General features: G+C 43.6%; 1 long non-coding RNA gene across 2 annotated transcripts in view; it reads left to right on the top strand.

Annotated features, from left to right (window-relative positions):
- Positions 1–15,014, top strand: part of LOC142059673 (uncharacterized) — a 122,787-nt gene extending 107,773 nt beyond the window's left edge. The window contains exons 4-5 of one of the 2 annotated variants that reach the window (XR_012661486.1): positions 8,869–9,072; positions 14,095–15,014. This is a non-coding gene — a long non-coding RNA (uncharacterized LOC142059673). The remainder of the gene's footprint in view (positions 1–8,868; positions 9,073–14,094) is intronic. The other variant, XR_012661487.1, reaches the window with a different exon arrangement.
- Positions 15,015–17,120: the final 2,106 nt, after the last annotated feature.

Genomic DNA, 17,120 nt, shown 5'->3' with positions numbered 1-17,120 from the left:
ATTCTTATGTCAGCTCTGTGCTGTTATGGCTCTCTGGTCTACTTGCATATGTCTACTTGTATGGTCATCACACCATGGGCTTCTCTCTGGTCATCTTGCTACTTTAACCTTCAGGACGGAGCAAAATTAAAGGCTGTCTGAAGCAATGAGGGATGCCTTCAGGCCATGTCCATGCTAAGGAACAGCCTGACTGTCAGACAGAGGCTGAATCCAGGCTATTCACCTGTCAGCAGCAGGTACAGCTGCAAAAAGGCTAACCCCGTGTGGAGGTGGAGGCACTCTGGAGCACCCTGTGACTAAGCAGCCTCAGACCCTGCCTGCCCTACCTCCAGTCCAGGTCCACACAAGTGCAACTATTCCTAGATGGTCCAAAGACAGTTATTTACCTTTTCCTATACCTTGGCCTCTGAGATGTTGTGTGTTTATCTCTTCCACCTGCACCTGAAGTCCTGGACCTTGAGCTTTCTGTAGCCGCATCCATCCAGAACAGTGTTTGTGCTGTCCCCACAAACACTCCCCTCAGCCACCACAAACTCCCTTTCAACTCTTCATATCCAACTCCTGTAACCAGACTTTATAGTCAGGGGGAGAGAACATGGATCATGGGACAGATACATGTGAAATGCAGTCATTAGGGGACAGTGCACAACTGTTTTCCCTTTTTCTAGGGACTGCACACGCCTGATCTGCCCCTGTGCAAATCTGAAGCTGTTCTCTTTGGTGTTGGGGCTCAAGTTTGTTAAAAAAAGCCGCTGCCAAAAAACAGTTTCCCAAAACTCCACCAAGTCTAGAGACAGTAGTAAGTATGCAATGCTTTGCAAAGAAAGGAGCAGATGACCAAGTAGATGCTCCATAGATGTTCAGTACAGATAAGTTTCTCAAGAAAGCCACAGGATTAGTATGCAGTATAGCAAGACGTGGAGTAAGAAGCTCTCAAGCAGCTGAAGGACACTGTGAGACAGGTTAGATGATTTATGTGAGAACTTGCTGAATTCTCAGTCCTTCCCACATGCTGTTCCCTCATGTGAAGGATTTTGCTCTCTGCAGGCAAGGAAAGCTCAATAAGTGCCAAGGCGCATCATCTTGTCCTGTGTGGCTGTGGGGAGCAAAAAAGGGGAAGCTAAATTGTCTGGCTGAGATGAAAGCAAGATTAGTTTGGGGCCAGGTTCTTGCTGAAACACCGTAATTGTAAAAAGTGGAGGCAAGAGGCCTATAGTTCCCTTTGAAGGGGTGCCATGTATGTGCTAGAGACTGCTGAAGTATGTCTGGAGTCCTGTGGATGCTACATGCAGGCCATACAGTTTGGGGGCTGTGGTGTGCCCAGTACCAGTGCTAGAAGTGTAACTCAAGAGCCAGAAGACTCTAGGTGACACTGATATTTTGACCCTCCATGAATATGGCCCCATTGGGTTTGGTTTGGTTACAGCATGTAAGAAAGGTGCAGTTAATGTGGGGAGGGTCCAGAGCATTGTAGCAGTCATCACAGCTAGAGAAAACGTCACCTGTGGGGTGAAGACTGGACAAACTGTATTTGCTTACTGTAAAGAAAAGGAGATGGAGGGGACCGTAAGAATGCCTTTAAATATCTAAAGGGTTACTGCAAATAGCAGGTGAATTCATGTCTGTTAGCTTGTGGTGAGCTGGAAAGGTAGAGAGAAGCTTAAGCTGGAATGGGGGAGGGTGTTCTTGTCAGACACCAAGGGAAAAAACCCCAACCTTTATGACAGTAAGATTATGAAGCCCTGTAATGGATCGCTGGAGAAATTCTGGAGTCTCCAGCACTGGATGCCTTTAAGAGTAGGAAAACAGCAGCTAGGAAGGGCAAGGACGTAGCTGATGCTACCACCGATAACCACCTGAGTTCTTTTCAGGTAGTACGCAAGTACAACAGTGAAGAAGAGGAAAAAAAATTTTTCCATATTGTCCCTCATTCATTCCCATTTCTGCATGTGTCACTTGTCATTCCAACTGCATTAAAATGCACAAAATCTTTCCTCTGTTAACATAAGACTGTATAGTAAAACCCATGAGTTAGGAAAAAGTAGACCTTGTGAAAACAGAGGATGTAAAAAGTTTGTACTTTTATCATGATGACCAAATCCTCCTTTTTCCTAGAGCAGGTCTGATTTTTTGTTCATTTGCTCTTAGCAAGCAGAATTAGCGGTTACCGTTTTCTATAAAACAGAGGTTCCATTACTGGAAAAAAAAAATCATTTTACAGCATTCAGTGTTCAGCCTATGGAGTTTAAAAACTGTATGAGGAGTTTTACACTTCGAAACATTTACTTTTTGGTGAACTATGAAGATGAGTCTTAATGCCCGGATTTTTTAATCAATAAAAACATTCAAATGTCTTTGTCAGCAGGGTAGTGAAACTGAAGCCAAAATGCCACTAAACAAAAGATAAAATCTTGGCTCAAATGCCCTAGCTTTTACTGGCATTTGTGAGAAGTGCTGCCGCTGAATACAGAGGTATGAGTAAAAAGTGAGTCCTGCCACCATGTCTTACCAATGGGTACTCTGAGTGAAACGGGTCCTAAATAGGCCAGCTAAAGTAGTGCAGTGTTTGCTGGGTGCACTGGGGCTTTTAGCACATACCTTTGATAAGATGATCTTTACGACAGTAAGTGTAGATACTTACTGTTATACTTAAGGTTGAATTCCGGCTTTTGTCCTAAATCCTACCTCCTTCTTTCTGCTACATGCTTAGATGCTCAAAACTTTTGGAAGCAATTCCTTTTGTGATTACAATTGTCAGGTTTGCTGTTAGCACTTCTGTGGTAAAAGAATCCATGTTAGATTGAATAACTATTTTCCTTTTAAATTATTTGGATATCCATTAGCTGTAGTTTGGAATGCAGTCCTGGCATAGCTTGGAACTAACAAACTAGACAATCTGAAAGAGACCTGTGAAACAAAATCAGGCTTCAGATGACAACTGGATCTGTAAGGATCCACTACTCACATCACTTTTTATGGGCTCGAGGGCCACGGTTGCAATAGAGAACTCAGTGAGCGAGCTAAAATTGGAAGAAAAAAACTCCATGGTTCAGAATGTTAAAAGCACTGATATCCTGGAAAGTGCTAATGTGACTGTGGATTTGAAATCTCACACTTTCTTGTCCCAGAGGGCCATGAGCATGTATGTGCTCTGGTGACCCTTAGGTGTGGTCCAAAGAAATTATGCCCCATTCTGATGGTGTTCACAGATCCTACAGTCTCAGCTACCTTTATGTCAGGGGACTCGGGACAAATTATTGGAAGCACGATGATTGAACATGGCTTGAAATAATGATGGGGGAAGGTACACCTGTTCAGATTTGGGTTTTCAGGGGTTTTTTTGTCCTACTATGAGCAGGTATTATAGTCTATGCTCTCCAAAAGCAGCCCTAGCCTTCAAGCAGTGACTAAAGAAAAGCCCCTTCAGTACCTGTGGAGCTGGACTTTCAGCAAAGGGCAGGGATCCCCCAAGCAGCAGAAAGATCAGCAAGAGCCCCACAGCCAGACTTGTGCAAAAACAGCCCCATGTAGAAAAAAATAATTCCTAGAATGTGAAGGTTTTCAATATCATACATAGCCTGAAATATAGTCCTAGCTTTCCAAGAGACAAGATTTCAGGAGCCTGAAGGAAAATAAATTGCTAGATTGGTAGCAACCGTGCTCTACATTGTAAGCAGTTACTGTAAGATAAGTGTCTTTACTAGGAAGGGGGGGTTAAGGATTGCAAAATTTATCTAACATATAAATGTGTGTAAGCATCTATATCTCAGTGTTACCCGTAAGTGGAAAGCAGCCTAACCAAATTCCCTTCCTCGGGGCATAGCTTGCCAAGTGTACTGCCTGTCCCATCACGTGTGCAAATCTTCATCATCAAACAAGAACTTTCTCTGGCTGGAAAGCAGTAACTTGTATTGCAAAGCATACCAGCGTATGTCAGCAGTATTACTCCCTTGGCACTGCTCCTCCCTGTTAATTGTAGAGTAGAAAACGTTCTTCAGGCTTTTCCTCTAACTACCCCAGTGTGAGAGCCAGAAACCATGGACATTTGTGTGGAGGGAATTTGGCAGCTGAAATGCATGGAAGCCTGGCTCTGGCATGAGCATTTCCAAGAGCAGCATCTGGACCCCTGGTTAACTTCCTGACTGATCTCCTGCCTCAGACAGGAGGCCAACCACGATAAGTGCGCTAAACATAAAGGGGAGGGCTGAGCAGAGGCTTGAACATTTCTTATAGTTTTAAAAATAGCGGAGCAAATCCAAAGCACATTGGCAGACCGCATGTAACTTCAAAACCCAACTGGAAAGTGCTTCCTCCTGATGATTGTATTGCAGATTATTCCCTGGGTTGATTTTCTGCCTGTCCCAGCAGCAAAGCCGCAGCTGCAACCTCACTTACACAATGGGTGAATTCGGAGCTCAAACACGAGTGCATTTCTGGTGCATAGCGAACAGCTTCTTGGCTCGATTTACAGGGGCATCTGTGTCAAAACTACTGTGATGTTTGCAAAGTCCATCAGCGATTTGGCTGTATGGGGAGAGACAGTAGTTTTGTATGCGCCATTTTCCTTGTTCCTCCATTCAAAGAAACTTTATACTGGCTTTCCAAAACAAAACAAAAAAAGGTCCTGGTTAGGTTACCCCTCAGCTGAGCATACGTATGCATACATATGTGTGTGTGGGGGTGTGCACATACGTGTGTATAGGAAAGACTTTCTTTCAGTGGAGAATGGGAGTTCATTCTGTGCTGACTCATAGGCTACAGATGACTGCAAAGTTGTTAGGTTCTTCTTTCACCCAAACAAAACCAGCTTCCTGACTGTTTGACTCATTCATTGGTGGGTGTTTAGACTACAACATAAATTAACATTGCTACCTGTCCATCAACCTGCCTAGGGATAGTTCTGTGTAGAAGGAGAAGCCAAAACACTAAAGCAAAGGGTCTAAAGCAGGTGGCAGTATGTTATCCCAGTATCCCACTCCTGAATAGGGCTCGTACATCCCGACCCACGAGTGGCCTTCACTACCACAGTGCCTGAGCATTCATGCGTGAACACGTGACAAGGCTTCTGCAGCTTCTCTGGGACCAGGGTCAATCACTTTTCCTGCACACCAACACTCCATACATACAGAGAAGAAAACATGCAAGTACTTGCAAACTGTATAAACATCATCTAGCACACCCTTTATAGAAAAATCACCCACTACTTTGTTGCTTCACCATTTCTCTTTTCATCACAGAGAAGACTGACATTTCTGAATAATAAATACAAAGTATTCTGCAAGTGAGAAATAAATGGCATCAGATAAAAACTCTTGGTTGAACAATGGATTTCTCTTGTCCTTCTGCTGCTGTTTCTTTCCATTACCATTTTCACCCTGTCATTACAGTCTAAAGGTGAGGAGAAGAACAGAAGAATAACAAAAACCCAAATGCTGTTATCCAATATGTACATGGAATCCTGAGACCCCTCAGCACAAGTACAAACAAAGTTGATTTCCTGCCATAACACGGTAGCAAAGAGGTGTGCCAGAGGAGGAAACAACTTTGTTACAAAAAGAACCTTGTCAAAGACAACTTTATTACCAGACACAAAAGCAAAGAACTTAAAAAAAAAAAAGTCAGATGCAGGATAGAAGGATGAAGTCAGGACTTAAAAGCATTCCTCCAAAATGTGGCAAATAGATTCTGAATTCTGATCATGTCTGGAGCATCGGCAGGTGACTAATTCATCTGCAGCATGGAAAGAAGACTTCTTAACACTGTCCATACACAGGACATACCACTACTTGTAGGAAATGCTAGCATACTTCAGTCACTCGGCAATTCTCACCAGGCCGCGAAGGTATGCTAATCATGCTCTTATTAACAGAGTTTTTGATACTTCTGCTCTGCAGTAAGCAACAAAGCTTTTGTGTCTCAGAGAGACGCCCCCCCTTACAGATGTTGTGCAAAGAGTGAGACTGTAATATCTTAAATTTTATTCCAGGTTTGTCTGATAGGTGGGCGGCTATACTTAGAGGCCAATCTCTGTGCTTTTCCATCAAACTGTCTAGACATATTTGCAAGCACTGCTTTACCTTAAAGAGGAAAGGGTATGTCATATATTACATAATAATGGGTTATTTTTATTTGTAATGCATTAAGAGGCTGTTTTCAATCAGAATTCATTTGATATGAGGGTATGTTCTGGACAATAAATGGAAAAAGTGGAGCATATCCTTTTTTTTTCTTTTTTCACACAGCAGACAATACCCATACTTTCCATACAGACAGGAAAGGGCTTAGGTTCATATATAGAAATACAGTGTATTTTATATGCATACATAATGTATTGATTTATTTAAAACCTATCACTGTATAATTGGTTGAAGCTGCAAAGTTGATATACACCTATGTAAAAGACAGAAAAGCCCAGAAAAGACAAATGTGGAAACTTAAGAGACATCCTTCCCATCAGACTCTGAAGACGTGATGTGCTTGGTGTGAGGGTCATGTGCCATTCAGCAGTCGTTCAGAGCCACCAGATCTGCTCTGTTCAACATACGAGTATCATAACTGATGGTCCCACTTGGCTCCCACAAAGTCGTCTCAAAGGTGTATCTTCTTACCTCCTCTTCATTGCACCACTCCTAACAGGGTACCAGTTCTTTGTTCTTACTGGCACTGCAACCAGCAGGGCTGGGTCCAGCGCCCAATTTGTCTTAGGGCTGGGGGGTCCCCACTCCCATTTCCCCTGGCTACCTGGCACCTCTTCTGACTGGGGATGACCACTGTCCTCTTCTGTCCTGAGATCTGGAGAAGATGTCCTGCATTTCTTAGGAGTGGGGCATCTCCATAGCAGAGCAGTCTTCTGCAGGGCCACATGCTGCCCATGGCCACACTTTCCCTGGTGGAATGACACATAAAATCGCTTTCATGTGAGGGTGACTGTTCCCAGGCAGCAGCTCATTTGGGTTTCTGTTTTTTTTTCTGGGGGGGGGAGAGGGAGGTGGTTAGTTTTTTGGTTTTTTTCCTCTACCTTTCTCTCTCTGCACCTGCAGTTTCCTGACGACAGGGATGTTGGCATGGTGGTGAGCTGCTCCCTCTTGCTGGAGTCCAGGCCACATAATCAGTTAAAGAACCTCTGCTTTACCAGAACTCTTCTGCAGTTTAACAGAACTAAGTCACTTTTTGACTCTAGCTTCTTGCAAAAGATATTTGGATTGTTTTAAGATGATTTGCCACTAGGCTAAGAGACCGATGGTTTGGAAGGCTAGGACTTATGTGTTTAAACCTGTGTTCATTTCAAATTGGATGAATTCCTGCTCACCAGACTATGATCCACAGTCAGGCATTATGATCAGATTATTTAATACATTAGCAAAAGTTAATTTGATGGACACAGTCACCAGCTGGACTGTGATCTGATAAGGCTGTCTCAGAGAAGACTCAGTAATAGGCCAGAAAAAATATATTTGTTTCTTTCAGATCTGTTTCTGTAAACAGATCTGTGTTTACTTTATTCCAAAGGGCTTTTTTCTCATGTGCTACCAACATGTAATCTTTCACTTGACTTAGTATGTTTTGGTTTTTGTTTGTTTGCTTGTTCTCACATATGCTAAAACCCTTAATAGAATTCTTCAGTCTTGTCATTCATTTCATGCAGATAGCAAACTTCTCCAGGGCTTCTTTTTAGATTTCTCAAGCCCCACATGGCCTTCTGCTCTTTTGAATACATTTTTCCCCAGCCCTTTTTTAATGAAGGAAGGAAAAATGCAGAGAGAAGACTAGGCTACTTCCAATTGCAACCATTAATGGCCATGGTAGGCAAAGTTTCACAAATCCTGTTCCAGATAAGAAAATAAATCTCTCTCTCTACCGTCAAGCTGTGGCGTAAGTACTGGAATACTCTCTAAGCCATAAAAGTTGAACTTGGAGTGAGGAGAGCTCCAGCCGTCACCTTGCATATTTCATTTGTTACAGGCCATCTGTGTGCACCATCAGGGATCTCAGGAAAATATTACTCAGCTGTCTTTTATCTCTGTCTAGTCTAGCTGGAGCGTGGGTAGCAGAACACAAAGAAGCAGGTTGCTAACTTCAGTCTGACGACAAAAGACGCTGGTAACCTAATAGAAGCAAATGTTTTGTATTGATTAATAATACAGAGCTATAACCCGCTGAATCTGCTGCACATGGAGGACAGTTTAGACAACAAATAATGAGTTTCTTCCTTCCTAATAAGCTCTTTATTACTTGTTGAAGTGGAATGTGAGAGTAGAAAGTAAAGCTCAGGTATCAAAAAGAAGTGGTGATGACGGGTTGAGGGGGGGTCACTTGTGAAAACAGTGGAAATCAAATCAATTAGGCCTGTCAGCTGGAAAACATCATGGGGAATTAACACTTGTTTTTCTGGATTTCTGCGGCCTGAGCAAAAGTGCACAAAAAATGTATTCAGGTAACAAAGAAAGTGCTGTATAAAAATTACAGCTTAACTAAAAGGAAAAAAAGGATTATGTAAGACTTACATCCACTAGCAAATGAAATAAGTAAATAAGATAAAACTTTAAAAATAGCAATACACTTTTAACCTTCAGAAGAAAATGCATCTGCACAGCAACAGTGGACAGAGGTGAAGGTACTGCCTCTCTAAACTCTAGGGCTCTTAAAGAGTAGAAACTGGCAGGGCGCTGCTGAAAGCAGTGAGATTTTGCCTGGTTGCCGTGAAACTGAAATTACAGCTGGTGGCATAAATTGAAGAGGCATGCAAAAAATCCAGGGAATATTTGGATCATGGGGCTACAAAGGAGGGAAACCTTGGGGGCAGAAGCATTCAGGAGTCTTTGGATCTCAACCTCATTTCCAGTTTATTTTGTTTTCTCTCACTTCAAGGTTGAACTATACTGAAAGACCCTTCCCTCTACTGCAAAAAAAGCCAGGCTTTTTCACACTCCAGGAGAGCAAAGATGGTGCCAGGGCAGCTACAACCACAGCTTCTACTGGATCAGTGCCTGACTGAGGAAAGCAGGAATTCAGGACTATGGTCTCCAAGGCCTCTGACTAAACTCATTAAATCTTGGACACAAATATTAAGCGGTGAGATGCATTGGCCTGATCCCCTCTTCCCCTGACTCTGGCAGGCACCAGGGACTGCCCCCCAGCCCCTGCCCCTGGGGATGCCAGAGGCAACGGCCCCAGGAACAAGGCAGGGGTGCTCTCCTGCATCCACCTGGACTATGCAGAGCACAGACCAGGTTACCAAAAGCAGGGGCTCGAGGTTACCTGCACAGAAATTCAAGGCCCAGGCTGCCAGAAAGGCTGATTTCATGGGTGCTTTTTATCACTTGGTTATTGCTTGGTTAACTCGTGCGGGTTCTACTGAAAAACCTCCAAAGACCCAAGAAATAGTGTAGAAATAAGCAATAGGATCAAAATGTTTAATCAACTTTCACCTATACTAAAAAAGATGGGGCTAGTGAATTACTTCTTTATCTTTTGAATTTGTATGCACCATTACTGATTTGTAAGTGCTGTGTTTTGAATCAAAGTGGCTGAGGTAGCATGCAAAGCCTGACTGGATTCCAGAACAACAAAAGCAATTGTTCTTCCCCTGTTCTTGTGTTTTATGTACCGGCTACGCATACACATTCTTGGCACACACCACAGTTTTTACAGTGCACAATTTTTAATGCAATTAGCAAAAGAAACAATTTCAAATGACAGGAATAAATTAAAGGAATGGCTTGAAGGTACAATCACAAAAGGCTTAGTACTTTTTATTCAGAGGGAAGGACCTGAGGAAAAATATTTCTTCTGACTGTCTAGCAGCTTTTGAATCACTCTGTCCAGCGTTTCAAGTGTCTTGGCCATCCCTAGCTGTAGTTTGAATTATTTTATTTGTATAACTGTGTATAAGCTTTCTCTTTTTTTGGCTATACTTGGGTGAAATAATAGAAGAGGGAAGTGTTGTTTAACTTTTCCTATGTTATTCCAGACATCAAAAAAACCTGGTCACCCCTGCTTTCACATATTTTATTTTACAGTGAAGTTGGGATATTAAGTCAACCAACGTACACATTTATTTCAATGCAAGTAAAGTATAACAAAGCAAGGGCTAACTTGTGGCCCTTTACAGATCAGTGGTAGGGAAGGTGTGGAAAGCGAGCTGGAGCTCCCCTGCTCACCCCTGTTAACACATGCATGTTTCCTTAAGGAAGTGGTGATTACACCTTGTTGTTGGCAGTGCAAAGCTTAGTAAATCTTTACATTTTTCACTATGGAAGAAGGGAATTTCCTCTTACTTCTGCGGGCAGCCAGCCAGTGAAAGGTGATGGGAAATACATGACATCCTGTTCTGCTTACCTTTCATCTTTCCTGTTCACAGACACATTTTGAGCCTGACATGCAGGTGTAATTTAAAACAGGTTGATGCCATGCACAGCTCAGCAGATGCACGCAAAATTAGTACCTGCTGTGAATCAGAGTACACTGGCTTTTATGAAACAGCCAGGCATTTGAGAATTTTCTCTTGTAACTGCAATAATATCAACATAAAACCAAAATGGATCATGTGGCTTTCACTAACATAGATCGGCTCAACGGCTAACACTTTTCCCAGTAGTACTTCAAGTAATGTAATGCTAACTGTTCATGCCGATGTTTTTCAGGTAAGTTAATAGTATTGCACTGGTGCATTTCACACTTTAAAAAAAAAACAAACCAGACAAAACTTTTCCTATATTTCCTGGGCATGCTACTCATGTAGGCAGCAATGCAGCATCTGCATCCTCCAGCTGGCCACTGTTGTGCACCGGGCTGCGGCTGGAACGGGCTGGTGCACTGGTTGTCCTCCTTTGCCATGGTCTTTAAGAGGTGTCTCTGAGGAGGATGCAGCTCTCTAGTCTACTCATTGGAGGCACATACGTGGCACGCCTAATGCAGCTGCCATACCTTCTCTTCCCTAATGGAGCAAAATAGGAGAGGGAGATGCAGGCAGGAGGTGCTTGCTCTGCAAGCTACCTGGTCCTGCCCTGCTGTGAGTCATGAGGGAGTATTGCCAGGAGGGGATTCTAGGTAGGGACACATGCCAGAAACGGCAGAAAGAAGAGGCTGGGGACATAAAATTTGATGGCAGGAGAGCTTTCAGCTGCAGTACTTCACATACATGGCACGCTGGCTCCTCCCTGGCAGCTGGCACCAAGAAAAACAGTTAAAAAAGGATCCGTCTCTTGTCGTCTGCTTCACCAGCAGTTCAGGCAGGTTTTGTTGCTTTCAACACTGGGGCAATGTTGGCTACTAAAATTCTCCCCGCTTTAGTTTAGTGATCCCAGACCATGAGTAGGAGCAGTCATTCACCTCATTCGAGTGTAGCATCATAAATCTGCTCAGCTGCACATTTTAGCTCTGTGGTGTCAGACAGGCATAATTAGAGCTCCAGAGTCCAAGTGCCACCACACTAGTCATACAGCAGTGCAATTGCCCACGCTTTACGTGAGTCATCTGGTGGGAGAGGAGAATCAGGCCCAACATGTCTGGGCTGAAGCAATGATTTAATCAAACTGCTCCTTCCAGCTCTGACAAGTGTCTTTTTATGCTTCATGGTATTTAGTTTGAAGTTGCCAGTTGGAATTTTTCACACCTGTGGTTTATTTAAGCCCTTATTCTGCTGTAGCTCTCACATTTAAGACAATAAATGTGTCCTGTAGAGCTGTGAAGTATTAGGTGAGGGAGACATTTATGTGCAGGTGACGAGACTAAATGAATGATACATGCAATGATACATTTGCTATTACTTTCCAAATACGGGCACTACTGCCCACGACCTCCCAGCTCAGAAAACTGCTGTTAAATGGAGTGAGGAGTGCCTGGCTGAGTCCTCAAAGTATTGAGAGTGTGCGCTCTGCCTATTCATGCAAGTAAAATTTTCATACCGTATATAAATATTCCCAAGAATGATCACATCGGCCAATAGTGTTCATCAGGAACATTTAATGAAATAAAAGGAATTACTTCAATTTAATGCCATAACACCTGAGATCAAAATCTACTTAACAGAGGGGAAATTGGAAAATATTTACAGAATAAAAATTCCAAAGATAAATAGGAAGCCCCTACTAGAAAAAAAGAAAAAAAGGGCATGCAGTGTAAGCAGATCAGACTGTAGGAGGACATTGCCATACTTGAAAAATGGAGTTACAAAATAACCCAAAATCATTTCAGGCAGTAGAGAAGGTACAGTGGGTTTACCAAGATTTTAATCTGCAGGTAAGCAGGAAAGGAGATTTTTTAAGCATTAGAAATTATTAGAGCTTTGTTAATCATTCATTTTGAAAAATCCTGGCTTCCTCCAGAAGTTTAAAGTTAACCAAAGAATAAGCAATTGTATCTATTTGAACTACCTTGCTTCAGACACAGGAAAGCTCCCATTGTCAGAGGCAGCAAGACCCCAACATTTCTAACTTCCATGTTCAGCTGTAACAATTCAAACTGGTTATTCAAAAAAAAAAAAAAAAAAAAGAAAAGAAAAAGAAGAGAAAAAGAAAGCAACATATTATATATTATCTTCTTACAGCATCTTCTTTCAAGGTATTTCATTCAGAACAGCTGTGGTCTCTACCACTTTCCACCAGTGTCCCACTAATCTCACTTGCATTATCAAGATAAATGCTTTTTAGATGCATGTGGCTGGACCTTGCATTTCAACAGGCTTTAATCTCCATGGCCAGAGATACCATGAATAATTGAAATACCAGAGAATAAATAGTTTCACTAACCATGTTTTGCCTTAAATAATCAGAGCATCTGGTAGATCTCCATACATTTAATTAATTTGCTGTTTGTTTGCTCCATTGCATAATTAACTATTTAATTTCATTGCCCTCTGGATTTACTCACTAATTAATTATCCCTTGCTAATTCTTCGATCAGCTGCTTGTGCTTCATCTTGCTTTTCTAGCTACCTTCTACTCCCTTTTCAGTATCTTCCCGATTTTCTTCCTCTTTCTTTCCTTTCTGTGCTGTCGTACACCTGCCTGCCTCAGCAGTGGACCAGCCCAGACTCTGTCAGGGCACAACAGCCACCCCAGATGCAGTGGACATGGCCAGGCACCGTGTTTGGGTGTTGGAGAGAGTTGGGACCTCACTGATAGGGCAAAAGCTATTTGAGGTGTAATGGTCCCTCGAGACAGTACTGTCCCGGTTACAAATAGTTAATTTCCAGTTATTTAGGCAAACATAGCTGGACTGGGGAGACATGATTTAGTACAAATGCAGCTTGCAGTTGTTTGAAATGGGAAGGATTTAGTGACTTAGGGCATTGCTGTCCCTAAGACAGAAACTGCTCACCGCTTGTCATCTTAAACCTACTGTTAACATTTTGTGCCAACAGGCAGGTTGCTGAAAACAATCCTATATGCACAATATAGCCAAAAATTGTCTAGGAAATTAGATCCTATGGGTACACCCAAATCTTTACTGTCTTAAATAAACAACCAGTGCCTAGAATACAGACTTTTTCCTCTCCGCTAAGAACCGGCACGCTCCTTGTCCAATCTGGGCTCACTTAATTCTCCCAGAAGTCTTTAAAGCTACTTTCACTACGCGTTTTGGATTTTTTTTTTCCATCACAAGCTGCTTTTGTGAACTTGCGCTGCCTGTTGCAGCCCGTTCAGTCAGAGAGGTTTAAGAGTGCGATGGTGACTCTGAATTCAATCTTCTAATGTTAGCTGCTCATTATCTAAGTATAGCCGATACATTTTAATTCTGTGAAAGCTTGTTTGGATTTCCGTCTGCTCCACTCTCTTCTGGTTTAAATTTCTCATCTGAATGCTGTCCAGAATCTGGTGCTTACGCTACCATTCACCATACCGCTTTTGCTAATTGCTCCCATATTTGGGGGAGTCACGTGTGCCAAATTGCTGAATTGTGACTGCACTTTCCGGCAGCTACTAGCACCTCCCTGAAGAGGCAATTAAAACTCCAAACAGTGCAGGGGCAGGAAAATTGCCTGTGAGAGGCTCTGGGGGTCATCCAGCATTCCTTCAAAAATGTATTTTTTGTGCATTGGACCTTTCTAAAAAAGGGAATATATTTACTACTAAATTTTTGTCTTTCTTTCAGCACACCAAAGGGCTGTTTCAGAGGATCATTACTTGAGATGATCAGGCAATGTTCACTTTGACTGATGGCATGAGAGTGGCAGTTTTGCCCTGATAGTGGTTCGGTGAAGGACCAAAGCAGGCTGTTCACCTCACACATGTGAGGAACACCACTGACTTCGGCAGGACTGCATACGCCTTTGGAGATAAGTGTATAACCGCATGTCTTGATGAATTAAACAATTTTCCTTGAGATTGCTTCTACAGATTGATATCGCTCTTGGAAAGGGGGCTTAGGCAACTAGATCACAGAGGCTCTGAAACACAGAGCAAAGCAGGGCCTAGTTACTAGTAAAATCTAGTCCTAATTAGGGACCCTGCTTTCACAAAACATTGACAGGATAAAGCTTTTTGTTCCTATTACCAAATAAAAGGAGCAAAATTCCTTAATTCAATATTCTAGGTAACAACAGGTGAACATAGCAGGACTAAGGCAGATGACATTTCTGGAAACACAAAGAACCTCCTGTGACTGAAGGAACATCATTAAAAGTAATAAGAATGGTGTTTTCAAAATTAGTTCAAACTATTGGGTCATGCAGGAATTCATTTGACTTATATATAGCAGAGAATCTGGTGGGAAGAAAGACGGAAAAAAGCTTTCTGCCGTGTGCTGATAAGAATCACAGAATAACTCCACATCCAGTCCTGCATGTCCTCAGTGGTCTGGGGAAAGGGTCTCTGAGCCCCACATCACCTAGGCTGGGTTGTGTTTCCCTTCACCCTCCAGAGGAACTTCCAATGGCTATGGAGGGAGCCTAGACACTGAAAGCTGATATATTCATCTGCCTTAAATGTCCACTGAAAGCATCTCTGTACGAAGCTTCACTCATGTTACACCTGGACACACGTTTTTTGGACATGTGTCTTCCATTTGAAAACCAGAAGGCTGAAAAATGCTTCTGGGTCTCTGATGGGGGGAAGAGGAGGGAAGGGATAGAGGATACAGCTTTTCCAGCACAGGATCCTTGAACTAGTCCTGCAGCAGTGTCAAGAATCTTTCTTTCTCAAAAGCTCATTTTTATGTTGCATTGTATTTACGTAGGCACCTTTCTATACACAAGGAGCAGCTCAGGCCTGGCAGCAGCCACATCTAAGACAAATTGTTCTGTGCTGAGTAAAGAGCACAATAAAGCCCCTACAGCTCTTGGTTCTCTAGTTTGCACCTTGGCAGAATAAGTGTATCCATTCAGCCCAGAGGTGGGCTTCATCTTTCCATAAAGGTGAAGAAAACCTTCAGGTAAAAAGGGAAAGGCTGTTTTTCAGCCAAAGCGTTCCACTTCACAATTTTGAAAACCAGTAAGAGGGAGGACAGCATGAGCACTCAGCAACCAACAGGAAAGCTGAGGTGCTTCAGAGGTCAGGGCATCCTATGGCAGCAACAATGTCCCTGCTTGCCAGGCATCAGCCCGCAGGTGCAAGCCGTCCCGAGGCATCACCCCGCACTGGGCTGCCGAAGTCTCCAAAGAGGAGGCCAGGCCTGAGTGGCTGAAGTGAAGAAGCGCAGGTGTGCAGTCGCCCCAGCAAGGCCAGCCTGCCCCAGGCTGTCCACGGTGCCATCGCCTGAGTGTAGCCCCGGGGCAGCGGCAAGGGTTAGTTATACCTGAGGTCTGTGCACCGCTCTTGAAGGGCTAGATAGAACATCTTTTGCAGATTCAGCTCAAGTTTGCCAAATGCTTGAGATGCTTCTTTGTCTCTGGGACTGGTTCGCCATTGACAGGATCAAGAGGAGCAGGCGTGGTCATGCACCCCCTGCTCCAAATCAGGAGCTCCACAGCGTGTCCACTGGGAGCTGCCGCTGCTGCCACAGCTGATCCCTTTTGCCTCTGCCTCCCCTGGCCCAGTGGAGGAAATGTCGAGGAGCGAGGAACAAGCGCGGATTTGTCTGGTTCAGTGGCTTTGAGACAGCACCTGGCAACGTAGCATGGAGACAGACGCGAGCCTTCAAAAAAAGTTGGCTCCAGCCCACGGCAAGCGCCGAGCCCTGCCGGGCAGAGGGGATCAGGTGGTGGGTAGTTTCCTGAACGGACGTTTCTGGCGTAAGGGGAACCTGGCTGAAAATGGTTCTGGTTTTAATCGCTTAAAGATATATTTGCTGGGGGAAACAATTCCAGAGAGGGTTGTCACCAGCCCCTTTTTTGGGGGAGACCAGTCATGCAAGCAGAAGGTGATGCTATGTGTCATTCCTCCCTGGTTTCTGACAGATTTCTTCCCCGCCTCTTTGGCCTGACCCTTCCCTGTCCCCCGGTCATCGGTCCTGTGGCCGCCTTGCTTTTCCCTTCCTCTCCCTTCCGATCCCTTCCTCTCTGCTACTTTGTACCAGAAAATCAAGGCAGGTGAATTTCTGAACTTTTTGGGAGAAAATGGCCACTGGCACCATGCCAGGGACCTCGCTCACCTCTGGCTGCACTCAATCCCTGTCAAGTCTCTGGTGGTGGGGGGGGAGCAGCAAAGTGAAATGCTTCAAGCTGTGAGACATTTTCTGTTTACGTTGCAGGCCAAACCTCTTGGATCTGGACCAGAATGGCCACTTTTGTGGAGGCAGATATATCTGTGGAGAGACGGAAAGTAGTGTATATCCTGGTCCTGCTGTTTTCCCAGGGAAAACAATAATGAGAAGTAATGCTCTTTCTGCTGCAGGCTGTACACTGCCCTGCTTGACTGGAGCAAAGGCTGGGAAAGCTGGCATTGTCCTGTGAGTAGGGAACAGCTCTTGGGTGCAAAAAGTTCACCTCTCTACAAATGCCATGCTGTTTCACATTTTTCTTTTGGGGGGCAGATTACTCGGAAGTAGCAAGGCAAGCTTGGTGTCATGTGGAATAACTGAAATTCCTCAAGTTCCTTTTTGCCAGGATTTCAAGCTGTAAAAGACACATGATCTCCTCTGCTTGAGCCTATAACTGAGGATTTTCCCCAACAAAGATGAATAGGTAGCTGTACAATTTTATTCTAATTTTTTTTCCTACATCTGCCAAAAGCCATATTAGA

Source organism: Phalacrocorax aristotelis, chromosome 1 (assembly GCF_949628215.1).
Source record: "Phalacrocorax aristotelis chromosome 1, bGulAri2.1, whole genome shotgun sequence".
Taxonomy (NCBI): Eukaryota; Metazoa; Chordata; class Aves; order Suliformes; family Phalacrocoracidae; genus Phalacrocorax; species Phalacrocorax aristotelis.
The sequence above is the reverse complement of the archived record's forward strand: the minus strand, read 5'-3'. Positions and strand labels throughout refer to the sequence as shown.